Consider the following 15,161-nt stretch of genomic DNA (forward strand, 5'->3'; position numbering starts at 1 on the left):
TTACTACCAACTCTAAATCATGAGTGGGGTATCTCTGTTGATAATCTTTCAACTAGCAAGAGGCATAAGCAATCACCTTCCCTGACTGCATAAGAACACAACCCAAACCTTGATGTGAGGCATCACAATATATCACAAACTTCTCATGATCAATTGGAAGACTCAAAATTGGAGCTGTAATCAACCTCTGCTTCAATTCTTGGAAGTTGTTCTCACACTTGTCTAACCACACAAATTTCTAATTCTTGCATGTCAGTTCAATCAATGAAGTGACAATCTTTGGGAATCCTTCCACGAAATGCCTGTAATAACCTGCCAATCCAAGGAAGCTCCTAATCTCTAAGGCATTCCTTGGCCTTGGTCAATCTCTGACCGCCTCAATCTTGGCTGGGTCCACCTCGATCCCCCCCTTACTGAAAATATGACCAAGGAAAGTTCCATAAGATATCCAGAATTCACATTTTTGAATTTTGCAAACAGCCTATGCTCCCTCAGTCTCTGTAGAACCAACCTCAGATGTTACTCATGTTCTGACTCTGACTGAAGTATGGGGCAACGATCGACTGAACATCTAGGGATGGATTGGCTATTGAAGTATGGGGCAACGATTGACTGCAAGCATAGGATGGTGACTTTTGAACCGGAAGGGGAGGTACCCTTTGTATTTGTGGGAACAACTAGTGGACCATGGGTACCTATGATTTCAGCATTGAAGGCTAGAGACCTAATGTAGGGAGGTTGCATAGGATTCCTATCGAGTGTTGTGGATACCTCTAAGGTTGTGTCGGTTGGACCGGGGGAGACCAGACTGGTATGCGAGTTTCCAGATTTATTTCTAGCAGATCTGCCAGGGCTGCCGCCGCGGTGGGAGATTGATTTTGTTATAGAGTTGGTACCAGGAGCGGAGCCAGTATCTAGGACACCTTACAGAATGGCTCTAGTGGAGTTGAAGATTCAGTTGCAGGAGTTACTGGATTTGGGGTTCATTAGACCGAGTTTCTCGCCATGGGGTGCTCCAATGTTGTTTGTCAAGAAGAAGGAAGGATATTTTAGGATGTGTATTGACTATAGGGAGCTGAACAAGTTGACCATTAAGAATAAGTATCCATTGCCTAGGATTGATGATTTGTTTGACCAGCTGCAGGGAAAGATGGTGTTTCCTAAGATAGATCTCCGGTCAGGTTACCATCAGTTAAGCATCAAAGAGGAGGACATACCAAAGACCGCTTTCCGCACAAGGTATGGACACTATGAATTCCTGGTTATGTCCTTTGGATTAACCAATGCCCCAACATCTTTTATGAATATGATGAATAGGGTTTTCAAGGATTATTTAGATAAGTTCGTGATTGTGTTCATCGACGACATTCTGGCGTACTCACAGTCAGAGACAAAGCATGAGCAACATCTACGTCTAGTGTTGCAGCGGTTAAGGAAGCATATGTTATATGCTAAGTTTAGCAAGTGCAAATTCTGGTTACCACAAGTTACATTTATGTGCCATATCATCAGTAAGGAGGGGATTCTAGTTGACCTAGACCGAGCAGTGTTCCTGAAGTGAGGAGTTTTCTGGGATTGGCAGGCTATTATCGGCGATTTTTTGAAGGGTTCTTTAGAATAGCTACACCATCGACATAATTGACAAAGAAGAAGACAAATTAGGATTGGACAGACAGATGTGAGAATAGTTTCAAAGAGTTGAAGCGGCGACTGATCACCGCGCCAGTGTTGAGTTTGCCGACGGACAATGAGAAGTTCATGGTTTATTGTGATGCTTCCAGACATGGTTTGGGGGTGTGTGTTGATGCAAGCTGGGAAGGAGATAGCCTACGTATTGAGATAGTTAAAAGAGTATGAGCAGAGATATCCCACGCATGATCTAGAATTGGCAGTGGTGGTGTTCGCACTTAAGATTTGGAGACATTACTTATATGATGAGAAGTGCGAGATATACACCGACCATAAGAGTTTGAAGTACTTCTTTACTAAGAAGGACCTAAATATGCGCCATAGACGATGGTTGGAGTTGGTTAAGAATTATGATTGTGATATCCTATACCATCTTGGGAAGGCTAATGTAGTTGATGATGCATTGAGCCGGAAGGGCCCAGGACAACTGTTCAGTTCGAGACAGATATCTGATAAGCAATAGGAGGAGATGACTAGAGCGGGTATAGAGTTGGTGGCTGGTCGGTTAGCCAACATCATTCTTCAGTATACACTCCTTGAGAGGATCAAGGAGGCACAGGGGAATGATTCCCAGCTGAAGGGTTATGGGGAGAATGTCTTAGTCAGAGCGGCTAAGGACTTTTCTATCTCGGAGATGGGGATACTGAAGTATAAGGGTCGGATCTGTGTTCCGACAGATTCAGCTATCCGGTGAGAGATTTTAGATGAATAGCATACCGCTCCCTATTCCTTACATCCGGGTACGACGAAGATGTACCAAGATCTGAGAGCTTTGTATTGGTGGTCAGGCATGAAGAGAGATGTAGTGGATTATGTGGCCAAGTGCTTAACTTGTCAGCAGGTCAAGGCTGAACATCAGAGGCCAGCAGGGTTGCTGCAACCTCTAGGGATTCCAGAGTGGAAGTGGGAAGATGTCGCCATGGACTTCATGGTTAGGTTGTCAAAGACCGTGGGACAACATGATTCAGTGTGGGTGATCGTGGATAGGTACACCAAGTCTGCCCACTTTTTACCAATCAGGACGACTTATACTGTGGAGCAGTATGCGGAGTTATATGTGAAGGAGATTGTTCGACTGCATGGGGCTCCAAGGTCAATAGTATCCGAGAGGGACCCCACCTTCACTTCCAAGTTCTGGGAAAGTCTGAAGAAGGCTATGGGCACATAGTTACGGTTTAGTAACGCTTATCATCCTGAGACAGATGGTCAGACTGAGAGGATGATTAAGATATTGGAGGACATGCTACGAGCCTATGTGCTAGATTTTGGGGAAACTTGGAGTAAGTATCTTCCTTTGATTGAGTTCTCGTACAACAACAGTTATCAGGCGACTATCGGAGTGGCTCCGTATGAGATGTTATACGAGAGGAAGTGAAGATCACCTTTCCATTGGGATGAGACAGGTGAGAGGAGGTATTTAGGTCCTGAAATGGTTCAAAGGACCAATGAGGCAGTTAAGAAGATTAGAGCTCGAATGCTCGCCTCCCAGAGTCACCAGAAGAGTTACTCAGATATGAAACGTAGGAGCATGGAGTTTCAGGTTGGTGACCATGTGTTCCTTAGGGTTTCGCCTTTGAAGAGAGTGAGACGGTTTGGTGTTCGGGGCAAGCTGAGCTCTAGATTTGTTGGCCCCTTCGAGATTCTGGAACGGGTTGGAGAGGTAGCTTACAGATTGGCAATGCCTCCAGCCTTATCAGGGGTTCATGATGTGTTCCACGTGTCCATGCTTTGGAAGTATGTGTCTGATTCGACCCATGTTCTGAGTTATGAGTATCTGGAGCTGGATCAGGACTTGTCTTATAAAGAGAAACCAGTTTAGATTCTCGACCGGAAGGACAAAGTCTTGCGGAGCAAGACCATCGCCTTGGTGAAAGTGCTGTGGAGGAACAATAAGGTTGAGAAGGCGACATGGGAACTAGAATCGGAGATGTGGGAGAGGTATCCTGATGTAACGCCCTGGATAGCCAAGACCGTTACACTGTGTGAGTTTATAAAGGTGCAAGACTTGCTAATCAAGTCATTAGTTAGAAATGTGTTACTGAAACTATAGTTGAACTAGGGTTAAAAGATTTTGGTCTCAAAAGCTTCATTTCTTATTAATAAACATTTTCTTTTTACATGGGATCCCAAAAGTAATAATTTTAAGACCGTTTACAAAATAATTAAGATTTAAATACAGTTTCTAGCCACTCTAAGGCAAAACAGACAAATAGGCTTTTCTCGTCCTGTTCCACTCCTCGGTCGTGGCGGTCGATCAGTTGACTATGTACATTTAGCCCCGCAGCTCACCATCTCAGGGTTGGTCCAACTTGCCTTTGCCTTTACTTGCACCACGTAGCACCCGTGAGCAAAGGCCCATAAAAAAAATACAATAACAGAGCATTATCATTCAACAGACAAGCAGATAACTCATACCGCATAAGCATGTACTCAATAGTCTAAGCATTCACGTTAATCAAGTATTCAGCATACCAAGTATATCATTTCATATCAGTAATCAATTCACATATGATAACTAAGGTTAACGCCCTTAGGCCGCACCCTCTATTTATCCCACTGACTTCGGCCCGCTTAAATCGAGCTCAGTGAATATTAAGCTGTCCTCGGCTACTAGTGGCCGAGCCGCGCCCTGTGCGTAAGTATTATTTATGGCACCCTTAGGCTGTTTATCACATGTCCCATGGTATAATACCATCTATGACATCATACAGATATAGGGAGCTCTTAGTCCCATCACGAACACATAACCGGGTGCAATTTTCTTACCTATAGATTCACTAACTTTGTTCAATTAATCCTCAAGCACGATCCCGTCTGAGCCCTAGTGTACACCTAGTCACATCCATAGATCAGAATCATCACCAAACCTCAAATCCAAAACCTAGCCTCGGGACCAATCCCGAGCCCTCGAGAATCCCTAATCCCACAAAATGGGGTGGTGAAATCAAACCCCGAACCCTTAGGCAAAAACCCTTGAAAATAACCCATTTCTGGAAACAGGGTAGCGCTACAGCGCCCAAACGAGAGCGCTATAGTGCTACAAACAGATCCAAAAGGCTCTATAACTTTGGGACCTAGCGATGTAGCGCCCAGTGACTAGCGCTGTAGCACTAGTCACAGCACAGCCAGCCCTGCACAACTTTTTCTCCTTCGAATTTTCCCAAGCCAAACCTTCTCAAAACTGAACCAAACCTCAACCAAACTTCAAAACAAGCCTCCCAACATCCTCAACTCATCCCATAAGTCCCAGCCACACAAAAATCAATTACATGCACCCCAAATCAAGGAAATCACCATTGCTGAACCTAAAGCTCAAAAACTCAATAAAAACCACAACTGAAACCTCATAATTCAAGTGACCAAGATCAGAGCTTCTTACCTTAAACAGAGAAATTCAACCTCAGGATATCCTCCACTCTTCCTTAGCTTCCACTCCTCAAAGCTTCAGCCTCAATTTCCCTAGAATTCCCCATCAAAACTCATCTCAAAATCCATGACAATACTAAGAACTAGAAACTGCAAAGCTACCTTGAACCTTACCTCAAATGATGAACATCCCTTGCTAACTCTTCAAACCAAATCAGGGACCCTAGCCTCAAGCTCCTGCCCAGACTCTCTCTGAGTTTCAACTCCAAACTTCTTCAAGAATTGAGGAAGAAACCTCAAACCGAGAGAGAAAAAGATAGACTTCCAATTTCCCTTTTTTTCCTTTCCTTTTCTTTCTTTCCTTCAGACTTCTGAGACCTTCTACATATTCCACTAAGGCATAAAGCCTGATAACACATATCCTTTATAAGCCAAATGACCATTTTGCCCTCCCTTTATCCCTAAGCCTTTAAATCAACCTAGGGGCATTTTGGTCATTACACCCAATTCCTCGAGTGTCTCTAATATTTACTGCTTACTTCCCGACACCTAACTAATTACCAATTATAGTCCTCAATATCAAAATAAACTCCAATATATTCTCTAAATTCCCAGAAATACCCCAAGGCTCGTCCCGAGCAGGGTATAAATCCCCGCCATGACTTTTTCGCTGAACTGCTCACTAGGATCGTCTCGAGTCACAGATTACAAATATATCCACATAATAATGTGGTCTCGACAATTTATCACAAATATATACAATTATGCCCTCAACGGGCCAAAATTACGATTATGCCCTTCTAAATTATTTAGGGCCTACATGCATACTAATACACATAGTCATGCATCATAGATATTCAAATGATCACACAACATGCTTTTAATCACTAAATCACATATAATCCAGTTATGCCCTCCCGACACACTAATCAAGGCCCTTAAGCCTTATTAGTAAATTTGGGTCGTTACAACTATCCCCTCCTAATGAGAATTTCATCCTCAAAATTTACCTGAATAACTCGGGATACTAATCCCGCATCGTTGTCTCAAGCTCCCAGGTTGCTTCTTCGACCCTACTATTCCTCCACAACACCTTAACAAGAGGAATCGTCTTATTCCGTAGTACTTTGTCTTTCCGATCCAAGATCTGAACCGGTTGCTCCTCATAAGCCAAATCTGTCTGCAACTCCAAGTCTTCATACCTCAACACATGAGTCGCATCTCAGACGTACTTCCGGAGCATAGAAACATGGAATACGCCATGGACTCCTGACAATGATGGTGGCAAGGCTAACCTGTAAGCCACCTGACCGATCCTTTCCAAGATCTCAAAAGGTCCAATGAACCTAGGGCTTAGCTTGCCCTTATTTCCAAATCTCCTCACCCCTCGCAATGGTGAAACTCGGAGAAACACGTGGTCCCCAACCTGGAACTCCACATCCTTACGCTTGGGATCAGCGTAGCTTTTCTGTCTGCTCTGAGAGGCGAGCATCCTAGCTCGGATCTTCTCTATAGCTTCACTTGTCCTCTGAACCATATCTGGCCCTAAATAATTTCTCTCACCCATTTCATCCCAATGAATGGGTGATCTACACTTCCTTCCATATAACATCTCACAGGGAGCCACACCAATTGTTGACTGATAACTATTATTATATGAAAATTCAATCAACGGGAGGTACTTACTCCATGATCCTTCAAAGTCGATCACACACACTCTAATCATATCTTCCAACACTTGAATCGTCCTCTCAGACTGTCCATCAGTCTGAGGATGAAAGGTTGTACTGAACTTCAACTGAATCCCCATAGCCCTGTGCAAACCACCCCAAAACTTGGAGGTAAAGATAGGATCCCGGTCTGACACTATAGACTTAGGAACCGCATGGAGATGTATGATCTCCCTCACGTACAACTCAGCATACTGATCCACAGTATATGTCGACTTCACTGGAAGAGATTGGGCTGACTTGGTGTATCTGTCCACTATCACCCACACCGAGTCATGAAGCCCTACAGTTCTGGGTAAACCTCCCACAAAATCCATCGTGATATCCTCCCATTTCCACTCGGGAATACCCAAAGACTGAAGCAACCCTGCCAGCCGCTGATGTTCAGCTTTCACCTGCTGACAGGTTAAACATCTAGCTACATACTCTATCACATCCTTCTTCATCCCGGGCCACCAATATAACGTCCGTAGATCCTGGTACATCTTCGTGGTACCTGGATGAAGTGAGTACGGCGTTGTATGAGACTCATCCAGTATCTCTCATCTAATCCCCTCATCAGCTGGAACACAAATCCATCCCTGATACCAAAGCAAACCAACCACAGAAATAGAATAGTCCTTAGCTACTCCCGCTAAGACATTTTCTCTAACCTCCTGTAACTGAGCGTCTACCAGTTTCCCTTCTCTAATCCGCTCTAGCAGGGTCGACTGCAGAGAAATATTGGCCAACCGGCCTACCACCAATTCTATCCCCGCTCTGACCATCTCATCATCTAACTCTCTCGAGATTTGGGTGGAACTGTATAACTGACCTGGGCCTCTCCGGCTCAATGCATCTGCCACTACGTTGGCTTTCCCCGGATGGTAAAGAATATCACAATCATAATCTTTCACCAACTCTAGCCAACGCCTTTGTCTCATGTTCAGGTCCTTCTATGTAAAGAAATACTTCAGACTTTTATGGTCAGTGTATACCTCACACTTCTCCCCATACAAATAATGTCTCCAAATCTTCAGTGCGAATACCACCGCTGCTAGCTCCAAATCATAGGTAGGATACCGTTGTTCATACTCCTTCAGCTGTCGTGATGCATAAGCTATGACATTCTCATTCTGCATCAACACACAGCCTAAACCCAACCTCGATGCATCGCAGTAAACAACAAACTTCCCTTCCCCCAAAGGAAGACTCAACACAGGCGCAGTAATAAGTTGTCGCTTCAGCTCTTGGAAACTGTCCTCACACTTGTCTGACCAGATAAACTTTAAGTTCTTTTGTGTCAATTCTGTCATCGGTGCCGCTATCTTCGAGAAGCCCCCCACAAACCGTCTATAATAACCCGCTAGACCAAGAAAACTCCGCACCTTCGAGGCGTTCCTTGGCCTCGGCCAATCCCTAACTGCCTCTACCTTAGCTGGATCCACCTTAATTCCATCTGCACCCATGATATGTCCAAGGAATGTCACTTCTGGTAACCAAAATTCACAGTTCTTAAACTTGGCGTACAGCTGATGCTCCCTCAACCTCTGTAGAACCTGTTGAAGATGAATCTCATGCTCTGCCTCTGAACTGGAGTACACTAAGATGTCGTCGATGAAGACAATAACAAACTGATCCAAAGTCTTTGAACACCCTGTTCATTAGGTCCATAAAGGCTGCTGGGGCATTGGTCAAACCAAATGACATGACCAAAAACTCATAGTGCCCGTACCTCGTTCAGAAGGTCGTCTTCGGTATGTCCTCGTCTTTGATCCTCAGCTGGTGATCACCAGATCGAAGATCAATTTTCAAGAACATTGTCTTACCCTGCAGCTGATCGAACAAGTCGTCAATCCTTGGTAGGGGGTACTTATTCTTGATAGTCAACTTGTTCAATTCCCTGTAGTCTATACACATTATCAAAGTCCCGTCCTTCTTCTTCACAAAAAAAACTGGAGCACCCCATGGCGAGTAACTAGGCCTGATGAACCCCAAATCCAGAAGCTCCTGCAACTGTATCTTCAATTCTTTCAATTTTGCCGGTGCCATCCTATACAATGCCCTCGATACTGGCTCTATCCCTGGCGCCAACTCAATGACAAACTGAATCTCTCTACGTGGCGGCAACCCAGGCAAGTCCTCAGGAAACACATCCAAGAACTCACAAAACAATCTGGTCTCTTCCGGTCTTGCTGGCGAAACCTTGGTGATATCCACCACACTAGCCAGAAAACCTATACACCTACCTTATAACAAATTCCTGGTTCTCAGCGCCGATATCCTGGGTACGTGGGGTCCATGCACCGCTCCCACAAAAACAAAGGGGTCCTCGCCCTCTGGCTCAAAGGTCACCATCTTCTTTCTGAAGTCAATGGTAGCTCCATATCTAACCAGCCAATCCATACCTAAAATCATATCAAAGTCCTCCATACTCAACTCAATCAAATCTACTGACAACTCTCTACCATCAACTATCACTGGCAGTGCTCTAATCCACCTCCTAGATACTACCAGTTCCCTTGTAGGCAAGATAGTCCCAAACCCTGAAGTACAATACTCACTAGGTCTACACAGTATATCAATCACCTTACTAGAAACAAACGTATGTGTAGCACCAGAGTTAATCAATACAGTAAAAGGAGAGCCAACACTAGAAAGCTGACCTGTCACTACCGAGGGACTAGCCTCGGCCTCTACCTGCGTCAGGGTGAACACTCGAGCTGGAGTCAAGCTGTCCACCTTCCCCACATCTCCCTTCTTCACTATTGGGCAGTCTTTCTTGAGGTGTCCCACCACCTCACACACATAACAGGCCTTTGCCCGACATTCGCCCAGATGACATCTTCTGCACCTCGTGCACTCAGGGTAAGTTCTCCATGCATCACCGCCTCCCTGATGGGCACCCTGAGTACCCTGACCTCTCCTATCAGGACCAGGAGTGATCGAAGCATCAGGGGTCTTCCTCTTTAAATCATTGAGGCCTCTGCCCCTACTAGAACAAGAATATGGAGGCACCACCCTGCGGCCCTCCCGTTTCGCTGCACTCTCTCTCCATATCTAATTCTTTGCTTCCTCAGCGATAAGAGCCTTCTCTACAGCCTGGGCATAAGACGTCCCTCCAGGTACTGTTGTAATCCTCACATCTCGGACTGTCATAGCATTAAGCCCTCTAATAAATCTGTCCTGCCTAGCTGCATCAGTAGGCACAAGGTCTGGTGCGAATTTCGCAAGTCTGTCAAACTTTAGGGCATATTCTGTAACTGTCATGCTGCCCTGAACCAACCCCAAAATCTCATTTACCTTCACTGCCCTGATGGCAACATTATAGTACTTCTAACTGAACAGGTCCTTGAATCCTTCCTAGGTCAAAGCAGTAACATCTCTAGTCTGTGATGCCACCTCCCACCAGATCCGGGCATCCTCCCTCAGCATATATTTGGCACAGGCCACTCTATCATGTCCCTTTACCCTCATAAATTCCAGAATGGCAGTAATCATGGTCATCCACTGTTCAGCCTTCAGTGGATCAGGTCCTCCCTCAAAGATCAGGGGCTGCTGTTTCTTGAACCGCTCATACAATGGCTCCCATCTATTCCAAACCTCTACTGGCTGTACAACAGGTACCACTACAGGTGGCACAATGGGGGCAACACTCCCTGATGGAGCCTGCTGTCGTAGAATTCGGATCTGTTCATCCTGGATCTGTAGCCCTACTTGCATGTCAGCCATAAGTTGCTGCCAGTTCTCAGGGACTGGCGAAGGGGTCTGGCCCTAGTAATCGTCTCTAGTCTCAGACCTGTTGCCGGCTAGTCGTGTGGATTTTCTTGGACACATAATTATCCAAGTTAATCCGCAATCAACTACTCGGCAGTTAGACTATGATGACAGGGTGATAATCCTTTCATGATCCACCGTTAAAACTCCAAACATTCACAAGTAATCAAGTTATAATAGTTTATCCAAGTATTCATCCATATAATCATTCACATGCATAGCAGTGCTGATAAGAACACCTCAATATCATCATGCAATAGTCAAGGGCCAGGCCTTATCAGTATCTCATGATCCCTATTAGTCAAGCAGATATCAACAATCATATTTCATTCAGATCATTTAAACATATAATCATGTATACACAATTACCAAACCCTGAGTCGAGCTTGTCTTTCGCAGCGAATGTACATGTCCAGCCAGTCTTCAGGAACCCTTAAACCTAGGACGCTCTGATACCAAGTTGTAACTCCCTGAATAGCCAAGACCGTTACACTGTGTGAGTTTATAAAGGCGCAAGACTTGCTAATCAAGTCATTTAGTTAGAAATGTGTTACTGAAACTATAGTTGAACTAGGGTTAAAAGATTTTGGTCTCAAAAGCTTCATTTCTTATTAATAAACATTTTCTTTTTACATGGGATCCCAAACGTAATAACTTTAAGACCGTTTACAAAATAATTAAGATTTAAATACAGTTGTTAGCCACTCTAAGGCAAAACAGACAAATAGGCTTTTCTCGTCCTATTCCACTCCTCGGTCATGGCTGCCGATCAGTTGATTATGTACATTCAGCCCCGAATCTCTCCATCTCAGGGTTAGTCCAACTTGCCTTTACCTGCACCACGTAGCACCCGTGAGCCAAGGTCCAACAAGAAAATACAATAACAGAGCATTATCATTCAGCAGACAATCAGATAACTCATACCGCATAAGCATGTACTCAATAGTCTAATCATTCACGTTAATCAAGTATTCAGCATACCAAGTATATCATTTCATATCAGTAATCAATTCACATATGATAACTAGGGTTAACGCCCTTAGGCCGCACCCTCTATTTATCCCACTGACTCCGACCCCCTTAAACCGAGCTCAGTGAATATTAAGATGTCCTCGACTACCAGTGGCCGAGCTGCGCCCTGTACGCAAGTATTATTTACAGCACCCTTAGGTCGTTTATCACATGTACCTTGGCATAATACCATCTATGACATCATACAGATATAGGGAGCTCTTAGTCCCATCACGAACACATAACCAGGTGCAGTTTTCTTAACTTTAGATTCGCTAACTTTGTTCAATTGATCCTCAAGCACGATCTCGTCTGAGCCCTAGCGTACACCTAGTCATAGCCATAGATCAGAATCATCGCCAAACCTCAAATCCAAAACCTTGCCTTGGGACCAATCTCGAGCCCTCGGGAAGTCCTAATCCCACCAAACGGGGTGGTGAAATCAAACCCCGAACCCCTGGGAAAAAACCCTTGAAAATAACCCAAAAACCCCTTTATGGAAATAGGGTAGCGCTACAACGCCCTAAGGAGAGCGCTATTGTGCTACAAACAGAGCCAAAAGGCTTTGGAACTTTGGGACCTATCGATGTAGCGCCCAGTGACTAGCGCTATAGCGCTAGTCACAGCACAGCCCTGCACAACTTTTTCTCCTTCGAATATTCCCGAGCCAAACCTTCTCAAAACTGAACCAAACCTCAACCAAACTTCAAAACAAGCCTCCCAACATCCTTAACTCATCCCATAAGTCCCAACCACAAAAAGTTCAATCACATGCACCCTAATCAAGGAAATCACCATAGCTGAACCTAAAGCTCAGACACTCAATAAAACAACAGCTGAAACCTCATAATTAGAGTGACCAAGATCAGAGCTTCTTACCTTAAACAGAGAAGTTCAACCTCAGGATATCCTCCACTCTTCCTTAGCTTCCACTCCTCAAAGCTTCAGCCTCAATTTCCCTAGAATTCCCCATCAAAACTCAGCTCAAAATCCATGACAATACTAAGAACTAAAAACTGCAAAGCTACCTTGAACCTTACCTCAAATGATGAGCAACCCTTGCTAACTCTTCAAACCAAACCAGGGACCCTAGCCTCATGCTCTTGCCCAGACTCTCTCTGAGTTTCACCTCCAAACTTCTTCAAGAATTGAGGAAGAAACCTCAAACCGAGAGAGAAAAAGATAGACTTCCAATTTCCCTTTTTTTTTCCTTTTCTCTTCTTTCTTTCCTTCAGACTTCTGAGACCTTCTACATAATCCACTAAGGCATAATTCCTGATAACACTTATCCTTTATAAGCCAAATGACCATTTTTACCTCCCTTTATCCCTAAGCCTTTAAATCAACCTAGGGGCATTTCAGTCATTACACCCAATTCCCGCTAATTCCTCGAGTGTCTCTAATATTTATCGCTTACTTCCCGACACCTAACTAATTACCAATTATATTCCTCAATATCAAAATAGACTCCAATATATGCTCTAAATTCCCAGAAATACCTTAAGGCTCGTCCTGAGCCGGGTATAAATCCCCGCCATGACTTTTTCGCTGAACCGCTAACTAGGATCGTCTCGAGTCACAGATTACAAATATATCCACATAATAATGTGGTCTCAAAAATTTATCACAAATATATACAGTTATGCCCTCAACGGGGCAAAATTTCGATTATGCCCTTTGTAAAGACCCAAATTTGCTAATAGGGCTTAGAGCCTTGATTGGCATGCCTGGAGGGCAATAAATGATTTAATGTGTTAATATGTGAATTTATGTGAGTTTGTGATAGAGATGCATGTTTAGTTGAGTTAAATGTGCATGTGGGCCCTGTTTGGATATTAGGGGTATGTTGGTGATGTTAGCCCGTTGAGGGCATAAATGTGATAAATATGATATGCATGTGATATATTTCTGTGTAGCACGATCCGAGGGAGTCCTAGGGAGCGGTTAGCCCGAAAGTCACAACGGGGTTAAGAATCTAACTCAGGGTGAGTCGAGGAGTATTTTGGGTGTTAGATGTGTTATTGGGTTATCGGGGCATGGAAGTAGATATTCAGAGATATATTTGAGGTTAGAGTGTATAGGAAAGAATATTGGGGAAATTAATATTTTGGACCTCGAGGACTTAGCGGGATTAGGTAAATGACTAAATTGCCCTTGGGTCAATTAAGGATAGAGGCTAAGCTTAAGGGGCAGCTTGGTCATTTTGTGAGAATAAAGTTAGATATAGTTAAGTAAAAGAAACTGCTGGAACCAAAGGGAAAGATCAGTTTTTAGCTTAATCCTCTCAAAGTCGATTTATTAACTTGGACTGTGGTGTGTGAGCTTGGGAGATTTTCAGCAGAAATCCAAGGCTTGGGGTTTGTGTGAGAGAGCTTTGAAGGTGGGGGAGCAAAGAAGGCCAGGAATTATCAGCTGAGGTAAGGAGTTTAACCTTCAAATTTCTTGAGTTTCAGTAGAATTGTAGTTTAAACCATGAGCTGCATGTGAATTGGGATTATGATGTTAAGATTGGTTGTGAGCTGCGTTTCATGGCTGAGTGAACTTATAGCAAAGTTTAGATGGTGTGGTTGAGGGACTTAAGCTTAATTTCTGGGTTAAATTGCTGGGTTGAGGTGATTTTGGGTGAGTTGGTCTGAAGAAAATGAAGGAAGAGATGAAGATTTCTGGGTTCGGAGGTGAGGGCTGCAGCCCTAGGAGGGGCATGCTGCGGCCCGTGTTCGCGCGCGGCCATGGGAGGCCAAGGAGTTGGATGCGCGCCGTGGCCCGTGTGTGCTTCAGTGAAATGCTAGCCTCTGTTTCGAGGCTAGACACGGCGCTTGTGGTTAGGGCTGCGGCTCTTAGTGCTAGTTTGTGTATTAATGTGTGTTTAGGCTTGGGAACTCAAAGGTTAAGGCTCAGGATGGATTTTATCACTCGGATTGATAGAATCCAAGGTTCCGGAGATTAGAGTTATGATTCAAAGCTACTTAATGGACTAGAACTTGATGGATGGATATTGTTGATGTGTTGTGACTAGGGTTTCGGTGAGGCTCAAGTTAGAGGGCTGTGCTCAAGATATCAGTGCTCGGAGAGCTCGAGACGCAGGTAAGAAAACCCCTGTTCCCATAGAGCTTGTATGCAGGGCTAAGCCCAATATGTCTGAATTGTGGGGCGTAGCCCTTTGATTGAATTTGTTAGTGTTCAGTATTTGTTTACTATGCTATGAATGCTATTGTGTAAACATTCGGCAAGAGTCGGAAACAGCACAGGCCGAGGTCGGCAGGGGCCGGGAACGGCAAAGGGCCGGAAACGGAAAAGGGCCAGGAGCAGCGTTGAGCACGTGGAGTGCGAGTTGCCAGGGTGAGACCCTAAATTATACCTAGGATATCCTCACGGTGTGGACTGCAAACCCAGGGCTTGATAAAGCGCCTGGGATGGCTTGGCCGTATGTGTTTAGCCTATTGATGGCTTGTTTATATGCTATGTGTTGGTTTTGCATATGTTATTTGTTTGTGGGTTTTCTTGCTGGGCTTCGGCTCACGGGTGCTCTGTGGTGCAGGTAAGGGCAAGGAGAAAGCCAACCAACCATGAGTATAGCAGGCATGAAGCGGTGTGTACATGTTTAGCCTG

This window comes from Humulus lupulus, chromosome 5 (assembly GCF_963169125.1).
Source record: "Humulus lupulus chromosome 5, drHumLupu1.1, whole genome shotgun sequence".
In the NCBI taxonomy this organism is placed as follows: Eukaryota; Viridiplantae; Streptophyta; class Magnoliopsida; order Rosales; family Cannabaceae; genus Humulus; species Humulus lupulus.